Source organism: Rhamphochromis longiceps, linkage group LG16 (assembly GCF_057381845.1).
Source record: "Rhamphochromis longiceps isolate RC_006_pf linkage group LG16, R_longiceps_female_GT1.1, whole genome shotgun sequence".
In the NCBI taxonomy this organism is placed as follows: domain Eukaryota; kingdom Metazoa; phylum Chordata; class Actinopteri; order Cichliformes; family Cichlidae; genus Rhamphochromis; species Rhamphochromis longiceps.
The window spans coordinates 34642347-34658577 of NC_140572.1; the positions used below are offsets into that span (position 1 = coordinate 34642347).

Here is a 16231-nt window from a genome sequence, read left to right on the forward strand (position 1 = left end):
TGCGTACGCTGGGAAGATGTCAAGGTTTTAGTACAGAATGTGCAAGCTGGCATTAACATCTTGAAACCTGCAGTGTTCTGACCCAAACACAGAAACTTCAGACAGCTTTCGACAGCTTTCTTGGAAGCGTTTGAGAAAAAAGCCAGTGCAGGGACTCTGTGACTTGTAGGCTTTTTAAATGGCTCATTTTTCATGCTACATTAGGGTTTCCACAGCATTAAATGACAACGGGAAAAGATTATGTATGTGTGCTTTAAATAACACTACTATAAATTGATACAGAATACCATATGAAGCTTTATGGGATGCTGTAATAGAGATCATGGCTTAATAACGGTTTTAATTTTATATCTTTGATGATTAGATCACTGATAATCCCAGTAATGGAACTGTCATTCATGTTTATACTATTCATATGAAAGTGGGTCACAATTTATTTTGGCTGGGACAGAATTTTTGTCACCAGTTTTTGCAAAGATGGTACTGGATACACTTGTACACTGGAGCCAAGGAGAAGAAGAAAAACACGTAATTAGAAATGAAATATCCCTTATTTGTTGGTATTACAAAGGCGAGATGAAAACAAATGCTCTAGGTAAAGCATAACAGACAATAAAATTGGCTTCAAAAAATTTGGCCATCAGCCATTATCAATGTTTTAATCAGACACATTGCTAGCACCCTCAGTCTGTTACCAATGAACAGATGCAGTAGACTGTTATCATAAATTCCAATCAATGATAAACACAGCAAAGCAGATTATGCAGACATGTAAAGAAAATTATGTGAACAAGTCCAGTTGTAATTGTTATTGTAAAATGATTTACGTATGAAAGGTTTAGTTTAAGCTCTTTCAAACCATAAACAAGTAGTTTATTTTAACTAAACCCAACCAATGCCAAACTAAACACCATAAAAAAACAATAAAAGTAAAGAGTAGGGAAAACCACAAGTTAAAAAACCAGGCAAGGGAAATTAGAAAGATGGGTCTTAGACTCACATGCTCAGTTGAAGGTTGAACTGAATATACTTCCTAATGGAGACTAATGCCATTTCAAAGCAGAAACACTCCCACATGCTTATCAGGAGTGAAAACAGCTGGTGATACTGGCCATTTAATGAGCTGGTGAAAATCTGTAAGAAGAATCAGCCTTTCTCAGCAGCATTTTTTTTAGCAAATCCCAGCTTGTTTGGAAGTTAGGGACAAAGGGCATGACCAGTCATGATACTGTTTCTCTGGCGCAGATGGCTTTAAGCGTGGTAGATTGAGGCTGGACATTTCAACCTCAAAAGAGCCCTGTTTGACTGAGCCACGTTGCATTTACTTCTGTAGTTTATGCAACAATAAAGCAAGCACAAGCATGTCTGAGAGCGAGAGCCGTATGTCAGCATGCAATGACGATATAGTATCTAAACTGCTATTGTTTAAAAAGGGAGCTACTTTAACAACCTCCAACAATACACAAGAAAGCTGTTCCTGCTAAAGGTGAAAACAACAAACTTGCTTCCCCACTTGAGCCAAAAACACACCATTCAGTACACCCAGGCTACGAGGGAGGAGATACTAGCAGCTGGCAACCCAACCCAAAAGATGCACATCACTGAGCATTACTGGAGCACTCACAAGCTCGATTCCATATGACTGGAAGAGCAAACAGTGGGTGGAAATTACTGATGAAGTAACACGGTGGAAAAGCAGGGCTTTAAGAAGCTGGCTAAATGCTTAACTCAAGAGAAAACATCCCAGGTGGAAAATATGTTTCTGTTTTATTATGTGACAATGTTGTGCCGGCTCCTGAAGAGTTAAAGGGTTAAGTTAGTGTTAAACTGTTTAATAGTAGTAGGATCATTGTACTGTTGCTTAAAATTCCCAGAGTCAACACTACCTAGGCACTTTTTGTGCGTACACTGACTTATGTTGTGTCACTGGATATAATGCGATGTCACTAATGTTGCACAATATTGCTGCTGGTGCTGGCTCCTTGTATCAATATAAATCCCACTTTAAATGAGTTACTGTCACCAGTGACAGAAGCGTATTGGAAAAGAAGGACAGAAAATGCCCTTTATTTACTCATAAACGCTGCTGCCTCTCTCTGCAGGAGGGGGAGATACAGGAGAGGTGGAGGAAGATCTCAGCCTGGGCGTTTACCGTCTTATGTAGTCTGGAAGATGTGTGGATGGTGGGGTGGGTGCAGTTTTCTCTGTGGTGGGGTTGGGTGGACTGTCCAGGGCTCTGTGGAGCCGGGGGGCGCTACTGCACTGGGCCCCGGTCTGATGGGCCTGGGCCCCCCTTCCCTGGCGGGTCGCGGAGGGTGGGAGTGCCTACTGGGGTCAGCGGGGGAGCTGGCCCCAGGGAGGGGTTACCTGCCCCTCCCTTCCTTCCCTCCCCATCTCCAGCTGCCTCCCTCTTCCCGCTCCTCCACAACCACCCACACATGCAGGGCCTTGGAGTGGGGGTATGTCACCAGGGTGCAGAGGAGGCTACCCCCCCGTCCCCTTCTGGCTGCCTCTGCCTCAATTTTATCCCACAACTTAGACATTCACATTATTCACACTCTCATTACACATACATATAGGATCTTGGGGGTGGGCACAATCACGGAGTCCAAATTACCATCAGGGTGTATACCTCACCCCTGACGTCGTTGCCCACCTCTCAATTTTAAATACACTTAGTCATTGAGGGCTAGCAGGAGGGACTATGCGCTTACCTGCTGCTCCTTGGCAGGTAGCTCCATGCCCTCCTGGGTTTTAATTGCACCTTAGAACACATATGCATCAACACTACAATGAGCGGGTGGAGGGAGGTTTGGAGTCTTCTCCCACCCCCATTCTCTGCGGCCTGCTGGAGCGGGAGGGCTAGTAGGAGGAGTTGGCCGTCCGACTGCGGTCTGGGGTGTGGGGCCTCCCTGCTGCTGCGGAGTCGGGGTGGTCTGCCTCTCCCCACCGCAGGGAAAAGGGTAACACCACCTGGGTCTGGGTGCAATTCCCCCCTCCAGGGGCAAGGGTACCTAGACCCAGTTTGTAGAGTACGCTTGGGGAGTGTGATTGTGTGTACAGCGTCTCTTTATGTCTGTCTCCACGTTGGTTGAGTGTGGAGTGAGTGCATATGAGAGCATGAGGGTGGGAATGGATGTTTGTGTCTGTGTGTGCCTGTATGTCTGTGTCTATATGTCAGGTTGGGTATCAGACGCCACCTCTCTGGGGACATCTCAGGCCCTCCAAGGTTTGGAGGCCTATCTCCACCCACCACCACTTCCCCTGCCGGTGGCGGACTCCCTCAGGTGTCGGTGTGTTGGTGGTTCTTTGTGTCTGGGGGTGGGCGTCCGGGTACACACCGGCTCACTCCTTGGCGGCCGCTTGTCGGGGCCTGGGGCCTGGGGCTTGCTCGGGCCCCTTTGGAGGTGGGGTGCCCCCGGCCTCTCGGCCTGGGGCTCGGTCACTCAGGCACAGCTGGGGGCCGGCGGAGCTCACGGGCGCGTCACTGCAACTCCCCCTGACTTCTGCTCCGCGGCTGCTGGGCGAGCCCTCATCTGGGACTCTCCTCAGCTCTTACTGGAACAGTGGCGCGGCTGCCCCTCTGTTGGTCTTCCATGGTCTCTTGTGTTCTGGGGGCCTCTGGATGTCTGGAGTTTTGATCTCCTCCATACCCGCTTCACACCCTGGAGGACGGGGCTGTGGCCCCCCCACACTCCCTAGCAGATCATTACATGGAGAAACCTTTGGAATGCAAGCATGCTGATCCACACAGGTATGCACACATGGGTATTCACAGACGCGGACTAAAGCTTTCTTGGCTGCTGCCTCAAAGCACACTGTGCGCTGTCTATCTTGCGTGCTGCACAATATCGTTTATTATTTAGTAAATATTGATATCTATGACTAGCTAGTTTATTGTGATGGTGCTTTGTTTTCTCTATTATTATGTTGCTCTTTGTTGTTTGCTGTCTCCTCTGTTTGTTTTTTTTGTTTGTTTTTTTTTTTTCTCCATACAGGTGACCCAGGAGTTCTTTTTTTTTTTCCTCTCTCTTCCCCCCCCTTCTCACCGTCTCTTCTCCCCTTTGGTTTTCTTTCTATCTCTCCCCCTCTTTCTCTCATTCATTCCCCCTGTCCTATTTATTATAAAAAAATAAAAAATAAAAAAAAAATGACAAAGGATGAACTGAAGCTCTGCCATCACGTAATGTCGCATACTGCTGTTTCTGATGTCATTTAGAAAAAAAAAATAAATTAAAAAAAAAAATAAACGCTGCTGCCTGCGAACTCCGAGCATCAATAAAACATTCAGCTTTTTCCTTTTTTCTACATCATGAAATTTCAGTACTGCAAATTTTCTTTATCTCATTTTGAGGCGATATTGCCCATCGTGAAATATGTTATTGCATGTTATTCTTCTTTTGAACAGCCATTATTATTAATAAGTAGAAAAAAGGACCTTAAAGATAATTATTTTAAACTACTCTGAAATAACCACTCATGTCCAAACATCAGTGTATTTGGTTGAAGATATACACATTAAAGTTACAACAGGGCCGAGCCACACTTTCATGTAGTACCACTTTCTACCACAAGATACTGTAGCAAGTCAACTAACAACACATCGTGGGTGGTATGGGGAAGGAAATTCTTTTGAAGAAATGGGGGTGGAGCTTGAAAGAAATAAGTGTTAAATAAATAAAAAACAAAACAATTAAAAATAAAATACCTCACACAGTCCCTGGTGAAATGCTGCCCCCAGATGGTGAAAGTTTTAGTTAATGCCACGGTGTTTAAAAACAGCTAGCAAATGCACAATTAAATCCCGTTCCCAAGATTTGGGATACATATGAGCAAGTTCAGTGCAGTGCAGTGGAAGCGGATGATCTGCTGTAAGAACACCTGTAAGAAGACGATGAGCAAGGAAAGTACATGGGAAATACAAGAATTAGAACCATTTTTCACCACAACAGAGATCACAACTCCAACTGTGACCCAGAAGAAGCAAGTGTTAGATGGATTCATGTGCACATGAAGATTAAACATGGATGCACCCAGGTATTCATGGGAGTATACGCACATAACGGCAGATGTAAATCCTGCTTTGCAATCTCTCCTTAGAAACACAGCTCAAGCTTTATGCTGATTAGCATCTATTTCACGTCATGGTGTTTACAGCAGTTTGTGTTGATTTTGTATTTGTTTGAGTTGAATCGTCCAGTAAATTATTGGCAGAAAGATGGCAAAAATGTTCAGTGTGTAAATACCACTGGGAGGGGAAAATTGAGTTTAGCATATAATGAATAAAACAAGGTCTGAATAAGTCATTTGAAAGTGGAGAAGTACTTAAGAGATGGGAATTGTTTTTTTATCATTATATTATACTGAATCCCACAAGATCTACCAGCAAAACACACACACACACACACACACACACACACACACACACACACACACACACACACACACTTTGCTGCAGAAAAAGCTGCATCCCTTTCGGTAAGAACCTACAGCAGCTTTAATGCACAACCTGACCTAGTTAAGGCACTAACTGATATTCCTTGTCAACCTCAGACAAGCTAGGCTGAACTGTATTTCCACACGTGCAAAGAAACCTTAATCAGCCTTCCCCTCAGTGTGCACAGAGCGAGACTGTTGGCTGACATAGAGAGCAACAAGGGGATTTGTATTATTGATAAAACATTACCAGAACACCTCCCTGATTTGGAATAAATATAGAAGCACATCTCTGCTTCTGCTGAGCCAGCCTACCCAAGTACAATAAACTGTTTTACCTCTAAGTGTGGAAGTGAATTCTACTGTTTTCCTCATGTGGTTTCAGCCTTTTGACAGACAACAAATACCCCTGGCTGAGCATTAAACTCAAAGCTGAACAGATCTGTTCTACCATTGTCACTGTGTTGATACTCACAGAAGCACCTGTGCAAGTCAAATCAAAAGACAATGCTTTCTGCAAAAATCATCCTGGTGTGAGAAACAGTCTGCACTTAAATGTGCTTTTTGTAAGTGAATAACAAGAATGGTACAAGAATGGTAAAGCACGTGTCAGTGGGGGTAGCCTGACACCTGGGTAATTGAGTATCTTTATCTTCAATGTGAAGAAAATACCTGTAATTATAACTTAAATGTACATTTCAACAACATTTTTAATAACAGTCGCACAAAACATTTATAATTTTACCTTCATAACATCTTCTTCATTAAAAAGTTGTTTATTTATTTATACAGCACAAAACCACAACATAATAATGTATGTAACCTTATCTTTTCCACTGAGCAAGCAAGCAAAATAATATTTAAATGGTTCATTTCATTTAAGTTGGAAGTACAATGCAATTCAAAAAGTATAAACTACCACAGAGATTCAGAACCACTAAACTTTATTAACTAACTTTGCTCGTACCCAGTTCAGTCCTGTTTTTCTCTTGAAACTGAACACATTCAACAAGGTCTGAAAACATTTCTCAGAGATTTTGGTCCACCACCAGTCTGAACTGTTGATACAAGGCAGGATAAATCATTGTTTCCATGTTGTTTATGCCAAATTCTGGCCATAACACCCAGATGTCATAGCAGAAATCAAGACTCCTTAGGCAACGTTTTTCCAGTCTGTTGTCCAATTATTATGCTCCCGTGTGAGCTCTGCTTTGCTGTTCTTAGCTGACAGGAATGGCACTCGGATTGATTTTCTTCTGTTGTAGTTCATTTGCTTGTAGGTTCAATGTGTGCAATGAGAGATGCTCCTCTGCATGCCTTACATGTTATGAGTGGTTGTATGAGTTACTGTTGCCTTCCTATCAGGATGAAGCAGTCTGGTATTCTCTTCTGACCTCTGACATCAACAAGGCATTTTCACCCAGAGAACTGACACTCACTAGATTTTTTTTTTTTTTTTTGACCAGCCTAGAGATGATTTTGTGGGAAAAATCCCAGCAGATCAGCAGTTTCTGAGATACTCCGATAAGTCCGTCTGGCACCAACAACTATGACTCAAATAACCTTTCTTCCTCATTCTGATGCTTAGTTTGAACTTCAGCAGATTGTCTTGACCATGTCTACATGACTAAATGCACTGAGTTGTTGCTATGTGACTGTTAATATCTAATCGGGCTGATGGCTCTATGACCATAAGATGTACACAAGATATAGCAAGTGACTATTAAAAATATTCACTTTGTCAACAAAAAGAAATGCACCAGTAGCATAGTAAAATTATAAGATCCATAAGTTAAAATCTAATTAAAAAAAAAAAAAAAGCAGAAATAAAATAGTAACTGGTAAATTTTAGTATACCAAAAGATGATGACCTCAGGGATCAATGACAGGTGGATGCCACTTGTTTCCCAGCTTTGCATTAAACTGATGTTATCCTTATGATTAGATTCATAATAAATTGAATCTACTTCACTGTAATTTCATACCATGTTGTGTACAGTTTAACTGACACTTGGAACACAGACATTTGTTTAGACTGACGCTCTTTAAAATGAACTTGTAAGAAAGGAGTGGCTGTGAGAAAACAAAGACTGTGTTTCTGCCAGTCTGTGGACTGATTTCAAATGAGAGCTTAGTGAAATTGTGTGTCTGCAGAATTGCCTGTTTATGTCCTGTCCTCAACATTTTTTGCTAAACCGCTGGGTGTTTGTGTTTGTCAGTGAAATACTCTGTATACTGCAGAACAGAAGAGACACAGGTGAGACAGTTATACAAAAAACCCAGAATGAGTTAATCGACACCAGACTCAATCACAGCTGTCATAAGGTGGGAGGTGGGACATCTGTCCACTTATTTTTACTATAATAGGCTTAATCCCTCCTATGTGAACAAGGCTGTCTTGTTGGACTGGTAAGTTCTTTTTCTGCATGTTGGAAGTAGGAAATAGATATGAGATGGACAGCACTTTCTAAAAACACACCAGTGGAAACGCCTTCCATAACTGCAGCCATTTTCAAATCCAAATTAAACTTTGTGTTTCCTTTGGTGCACTTAAGGAAACTTAAACACTGTACCCTCAGAAAAATAGAATATATTTAGGGTGGGGGAAATAATTATTTGGTCTCCTGCTGAATTAATACATTTACTCACAGAATCTAGTTTTTATGGTAGTTTCATTTTAATGTAGAGAGACAGAATATTAACCATTAAAATCCCTTAAAACACACTACGTATATAAAAGTTATTTCATTTCTTTGGAACTCAGCAAACATACAAATTCAGCAGGGGATCAAACAACTGTTTCCCCAACTGTATATATCACTATTTTAGTATTTAGTATTAGTATTTATTTATTTATTGTCATTGTCAAGAACAATGAAATTGCGTTTGGGGCTTCCATACAACCCCAAAAAAAGAAGAAAATAATAAATACCCCTTAAAACCCAAGTGTACATATTTAACCCAGTGTGACTCCAATGCAATAAGACAATCCTTAGCAATAATGTTCATAGAAATTCAGACAAAGACCTGAGAAACATGACAAAATACAACAATGCAACCCATTCAATATTATTGTACTGTGAGATATGATATCAGATATGATAGTTATCTATTTAAGAAAGAGGGGGGGGGGGGGGGGGGGGGGCAGGAGGGGGAAGAGAATAAAGATATGATGCACCAATGCAGACCAGTTCATTGCTATTAAGAAGTTGGATATGGTTATTGTCCGTGAGAGGGGGGCAGAGAGTTCAGGAGCCTCACAGCCTGTGGATACAGGCTGTTGGCCAGTCTGGATGTTCTGGCCTGTATAGACCTGTACCTTCTCCCTGAGGGCAGCAGATGGAAAAGGTGGCGCGCAGGGTGATGTTGGTCCCGCAGGATACTGTGCACCCTCCTCAGACAGCGAGTGGGGAAGATATTACTGATCTCTGGCAGACTTGTTCCAATAATTCTGCCAGCTTCTTTCACCACCCGCTGGAGTGCTTGCTGATCGGCCTTGGTGCAGCTGGGGAACCACACTAGAAATCCATACGTCAGAACGCTGCTGATGGCACAGTTGTAGAAGTTCAACATCAGAGATCTGGGAATGTGTGCGCTCCGCAGTCTCCTCAGGTAGTAGAGGCGCTGTTGGGCCTTCCGTACAACTGAGGTGATATGGTTGCCCCAGGACAGGTCCTCGGTCACAGTTACCCCCAAGAATTTGTTACCCCCAAGAATTTATATAGTACTTTTACTTTTATTGGTTTCTTTTTTTAATCTTTGCTCAATGTTTACTTTTCAGTGCCTTTCAGTGGTCTAACGGTTTGCTTGGACTATGTACAGTAGTGACATCAAGTACTAAATCACTTTAAATGCACTTTCTCTTGATTATTAATCTCACCGTTTGCTTATGGCTGCTTTGTAGTTATAATTGTTCCACTAAACAGTATACATTTTATATGTTGATTATAAAGGCTGAGCTTGAATAAACAGAATGTCTCAATTATTGCCTCCTTAAATGACAGGTGTACAACATCTAAACACTCAGCCAATTGCTTTAGACCTCGATGTTACAGTGCTCATCCAGTGACAGCTCATACTCTAATAAGTGCAAACCAGTCAAGAGTAAGATTTTTGACTGGTTTCCCTTAATTCATCCAAGGGCTGGAAACACACAGAGACTAAGCTTGAGGCTCAACCAAACAAGGCTGTATACAGCAAACGCTGAACAACAGTTCATCTGTGATTGAAAGACTGTCGTCAGAGTTCCAAATGAGTCAGAGTCTTTATGCCTTGTTTTTCAGAAAGTCCAAGTGCGGTACAGTGTCCTTATTGATAGCTGTTAGAAAAATGATCTCTCTCTCCGTATCATATCTTCCCAGAAAAAGAGGCCTTGCATTAAGGCAAGCACAGAACAGTCCAGTTAATCCACAGAAATCATAACCCTGACACTGGCATGTTGCTTCATTCATAAAAACAGACACAGAGTTGCTCTCCCACTCGCCGCAAAGCTACTTCTACAGTAACAGGAGTATTGTTGAAATCACGCTGAGACAATTCTGGTTGTTATGGCTTCGAGGACATGCATTCATAGCCTGTCAGACCACTCTAATTAATTCAGTTTGCCATGGCCAGAATGAAAAGGGAAAATCTTCCATCTGAGGACACAAAAATTGGACTCACTGACTTCCCAGGAATTATAGAATTGATTACAAAATTTGACTTATTGTCTAAAAAGGCTTGGCTCCACACTGGTACTGTCAGGCTTTTCAGAAATGAGTCAAACCTCTTTAATCTTGTGCTGCAGGACTGTTTTGGGGGTTTGAGAGAAGCTGGTGAAGCTGCGTTTAGTTTTATATATTTCTGTTTGCTGGTACGCTCCACTGATTAGGTATACTTGAATATTAAAGTCATTATGTGCCATTCATCATGCTAAAAGCAAGACTGAATATTACATTTCTCTTTTTTTTGATCCAAGACATCTGAATTTGCAAGTAGTAGCTGTTTGTTTGTTTTTTAATTGAGGTTTTTTAAAATAAGCACAAGAAAAGCCAAATCCAGGCTGTTTTCTTTGCTTTTCTGTGAATATGCATTCCCTAAGAAGCCAACAGAGCGTATTAGCAAAGCAAAAGTTTTGCTTTCCTGCTTTTGGTCAAATACAAACTGCTGCCTGTAAGTTAACACATCATTTTGTACTAAATGGACTGAAAAATGGTTCATTCAAGGCTGCTGTTAGACTGCCTTTTTAAGTCAAAATCTTTTTCTCCCACATGTCTCCCGGGGCCCAGTTGTCAATCGAGCACAACAGGGGTTCCTCTCTCTCCATCCTTGTTTCCTGACTGTGTTACTAACACCCCAAAAATCCTCTCATGTCGACAATCCTTTGCAGCTCTCCTCTGCAAACTCTGTGAGAAGTTATATATTTGTTTCTCTAAAGGATTTCCGAATTATTGCTTTTAATAAATAAAAAAAACGACTTAAAGTTACAGAGAAACAGAGCTGCGCTCCATTAAAACATAGTCTTCACAGTTACAGTATTGTGCTGTGAAAATGTGATACTCATTTAAAGAGTCAGACAGGTCTTCTAATGGCTCAATTCAGAGCTATAAACTTGTCAGAGAAGTGAAGATATTCTTCAGTGAGTCGAATCTGCACAGAGTCACAGAGAGGCTAAGCTGCATTTTTAGCACGCTCACATTACTGGTTCAGCGTGAGGTTAAACTCAGCAGTGGCTTTTACTCTGAATCTATTCTGGGAAAAGCGACCTTTTTCAGTCTGTTGACCTTTGTAAACATCACAGCTGCTGTGATGTGTTGACAGCTGGCTTCGGTTTTGATTTTGAATTTGACGAGAACGCGTTAGACGATAGGTTGGATCCACTGTGACAGCAAATCATCTGTTTTCATTATCTTTATTGTCCACTGCACAAAACATTGTCAAGTGTGACACTCTAAAGACAGGGCAGCAGGAGTATTCTTTAAACTGAGCCCCTCTAATATAGTAAAACATGGAGACAAGTTGAGTGCTTGAGGGACAGATGAAGACTTTAAGCTTAGATAATAACACTCTTGTATTTAAGCACGTACTGCGAGGACAAGGATTTTAATAGTGACACAGCATGAAAGAAGAGTTAGAGTAGACAAGCAGGACACTTTAGAGACTTTATTCTTAAAGTCACCTTTGCACAAGAATGTCCTTGCAGTTGCTCACATGCTGAATGATAAACAGAAAATGGGGAGTTATAGCTCTAATATCACCTTTTAATGTGATAATTTCAATTAAAAAAATAATCAATATGAAATAGGTCTTTTCTAAATATGTGTAAAAGGAAAATACATCGTGTAGTGAATTATTTACAAATGTTATATCTTGCACTGGCACATTACCATCATCTCTCCATCTGGTGGACAGTTAAGGCTAATGAGAAGTCATTAGCAGACATGTTTCTAATAGGATGCTTTGCCTGAAATGTGCAATTTTCTCGACTTAATTTTTCCTTGGCTTTGCACTTGTCATATTATGTGACTGGGAGGCATGATGGAAAAAATGACACACTTCTCCTTGTGAAACTGCGTTTATTTTTAGACTTTCCGTTTCATTCTGCACTTTGTCACATCTTCCTCATCCACAGCTTCTCCAGCGAGGGTTATAATGATCATGAAACAAGAGAGCGAAGCAGCCAAACAAACGTCCGCGGTTTTGCTTCACACATCCAGTTTTCTTCTTCCTGAAACTACCCCACCCTCACTCCCCGCCTTGCTTGACCCAGTGCCACCGCTGCTGAGCTCTCATTACTCTAATAGAGGCGCTGATAGAACATAGAGAGATTGTAAAAGTTAAGTGCAGAATCAAACCTGGGGTATTATTTGACAGCCACAACAGGGAAACAGGAGATTGCGTCAGCTCTATAGCTAAATGCGGTCACTCTACTGATATGTTAGCGCTCTGAGGGAAATTAGCTAACATAGTGTGCACCAGTTTGAATTAAAAAATAAATAAATAAATGTTGTTAAATGAAAAAAATGTGTCTTCATAATAACTGAATAATAGTGTTTGAGTAATGGCTGTAATTATAGGGATTAGGTACTGGTCCGTGGCCATGGGGTTGGGGACCGCCGCAGGTACAGGTACCGTCTCAGGTACTGGTTATTTTGAAAGAAATGTTTAGGCATTAGCATAGCGACCAGAGAGCATTAAGGGGCAGAGAGGAGGATGCTACTCTCAGTGTCGTTGGTGCATTTCAGGAGGACACTGCTAATAAAGTTAAACAATTACACTGAATTCGTGTTTATTATTATATTTACAAAACACCACAGTTTTTATCTTGGTCGTATTTTATAGTGTTGTATTTATCCATGACACCTTAAAGGCCTGGTCTGTGAAAGTATTGTCTGACGTTAAACCGGTCTGTGGTGCAAATAAGGTTGGGGACTGCTGCTCTAAAAGGCACCAAAACTGCAAACATAACTATTTTAATTGGAGTTTGCATGGTCTCTCTATTCCAAGTTGCCATACTATAGTTCTAAAATTTGATTGGTATAGTGGCTATAGTGTTCATAGGTCTAGTATTTGTACATCTCATCCAATGAGAAATGGATGGATGGATGGATGGATGGATGGAATTTGTATATTTCTGCCCATCCCTGTATCCTACAGTCATGAACCAAACTTCACTAGAGTAGATTTCACTCAGACAAAGTAAGACAGATCTACTACTGACTTCAAAGTTCAATGCATGTATGGGCCACTGGCCAAAACAATCTGCCAAGGGGCTATCCTTCTTTGTCAGTGTACAGAGCAGCTTTGACAGGAAATGGCCTTGAGGGTAACTAAGCAAGCGAAACACATCTTCTGACTTCTTCTAGTTCATCTTGATTTAGTGCTTCAAATCAGGGTTCAGGATTCCTCCCTTCTTACACTGACCTTAAACTCCCTATAGCACTGAATAACACACCCTCAAAAGCACCTCATCCAAAGTGAAGTGAAAATGGTTTGTTCACATCTTAACAAGTTATTATGCTTCACCAAACTGTTATCTCGCCTATCTATATGGCAGCTCATGCATGAAGCATATCTGTGGCTGGGCCAACTAACACTGGACCCATTACATTAATTCTTTATGAAGTACAGCATTTGTCACACTCCAGATAACCTTTCTACAGCCTGTCAAGAACAGACGTACTGTGTGCACTTGTACAAAATGAAACCTCCCCACTGGGATTTTCAGGTGAACAGCCATTTAAATGTGCTTATCAATCACTGTCATCGCAGCACACTCCACAACAAAAGCAACAACTTGTTTCTGTTTTGGTATAAAGTTGCACCGCACAAAGTCAGAAGTCATTTGAAATGCATTTCCCTTACTTCTCCCATAAAAAAGGTCTGCATTTCCAGACAAGAGACACTTACGAGTCAGCATGTCACTGAACTTTTCCCGAAAGCATAGAGCAGTCTACATACTAGCTTCTATGGTGCACTGCTTTATCTCAAAAACATTCCTGCAACAATCCAGATTCTTTACTCGTCATTTGAGGCTTAAAATATAATCTGCCTTGAGGATTTGTTGAGATGGTGCCCACTAATTATTTGCAAAGCTTTAAAAACAGTATCAGGCTTACATAAACTTGGCTGGTCAATGCAGTTATGATCAGAGGTCCAGACTGCCCAGCCTACTGGCTAATGAAGACAGAATACAAGGTAGCAGTGTCACAGTCCAGGGACAGCATCTTCCAAGAGAGAAAAAACTCAAAAGAATGACCTCTGCTTGTCAAGATATATGGGCTGTAATAGCAATATACAAAAAAAAAAAAAAAAAACCCAGAAAGACCCCCAGCCTGATGGTGCAATTGAACCCAGGACTAGAGCAGGGCGATATGACCAAAAATATTTATCACGATATACATTTGTAAATTTGCAATAATGATATAACTGACGATATAATTGACACTAGACAAAATACTTTACAACTCCTCAACTTTATTAGTGGGAAAAAAAAACATCAATGTATTTTCACTTAAACAAGCAGCTGTTTTTTTATGTGCATTAAAGTTATATAAAAAATTAACAGTGCAGGTTATACACACACAATACGGTAATATTATGTTGAAGCACAGTACGTATCACTCCGCGAGGCTCCTGCCTACGATAGCCGTAAAGCTCCGACAATCCATCAAGCAGTGCAGGTTCGTAGCTTAGCAAAGTTGTACTGAAACATCTGACAGCTTTTCGAGCGCCGTGTACATAAAATCGTTTCGAGGTCAGTAAACACAACCAGAAATCATACATAAAGCACACGGGATTATAAGGGGTAGGGCTGTGCGATATGACTAAAATCTCATATCCCGATATAAAACATCTATCATCCGATAACAATATAAATCACAAAAATGTAACATTTTCTGTAAATTCTGTGAATCTTGGGCTGCTGAAGTGTTTCCAGCTGGGCATCGTGTACCTGGAGTCGAATGTTTTAACCGATGCATGAAACTACACGGCATGCTACGGGGGAAAGCCTGTTCTAACGTTTGAGTCTAAGGTTTATTTTTTAGCACCTGACGGCTCCTTTTTGCTTCTCATCCGTAAATACTCTGCATACTTTTTCACATGATTCCGTTTACTTTGAAAAGTCTCAACAGGATCTTGAGCTTTATTGTGAAAGGTTTATGTGGAAAATAAACAAGCGGACATGCGATGGTTTTACCGTCGTTGTTGCTAATGACAACACATAAAAACAGCCGCTTGTCCGTCTGTTGTGTGGTTTTATTAAATATAAGAGAAAGAGAGAACTTTAATAAATGAATATAGCCACTACAGTGACCATCAAAACGATGAGAAAATATTGCCGTAAACAGTTTATTTTGCGACACCACAAAACAAACGATTGCGTAAAATGAAACGATAGATGTTTTTATATCGTCATCCGATATATATCGTTATGTAGAACAGCCCTAATAAGGGGTACTGTCGATTTTCAGAAATATCAAATGATTGATTTTAAGTGTACCGTATTTCCCAAAAATGGTATGATATAGCCCAGCCCTACCCAAGACCACTCTCTGTAAACATTTTTTAGTTTTATAATTCAAGAAATTCATCACATTATACTTTCTGGAGCAACAAAGCAATCACTCATTGTTAGAAGGTCAATGTTTTCCTTAAAATACTGCAATGTGAGTGATTTTCATCAATATTTAAGTGATTGAAATGTTTCCTTACAAACTAATTTAACAGCTCATTACTGAAAATAGAAAAATTTAAAAAGCACTTCAGAGAAGCACTCTGAGGAAAAATAAAAGAAAAACTTGTGTGTTTTGTGTCAGAATTTTGTGTTTTTCCCTAGATATATTAAAGTACAGCATCATCACTGAATTTAAATATTTCAGTTTGTGTTCATGCATTGCAGAAAGGTTTTATGAATTCAGATTGGGAAGGAATCAATTCTTACATTTGTACAACATGAATTTTAATCAGTCCAACCAGATATATTTCAAGCCATTATTCCAAGCAACAAAGCCATCTGTGCAAACAAACACAACATGAGCCCTGCCAAGATCAAAGTGGTTATTCTGAGGTAGTTTTATCAGGAGACCTCTCCTACTGTAGCCAGCATGTCATGTTTTTCTAAGTATATTAATGGTTTGAAGCCACAACAAGATCAATATTGGATATTTTTGACTGTCTGTGACTCTGTGAAACATCTGATATTCTGCACTTTGTGAATAGCTGAGCACATCAGAGCCAAGCAGACGTTCACTCTGTGTTTTACATCACAAAGCAATTATTTTATGTTATAATTTACATACATTGGTAAATGGTA

At 40.7% G+C, this 16231-nt stretch overlaps 1 protein-coding gene across 3 annotated transcripts in view; it reads right to left on the minus strand.

Annotated features, from left to right (window-relative positions):
* gulp1a (GULP PTB domain containing engulfment adaptor 1a) overlaps window positions 1-16231 on the minus strand; it is a 94341-nt gene that overhangs the window by 57543 nt on the left and 20567 nt on the right. The window lies entirely within an intron of this gene.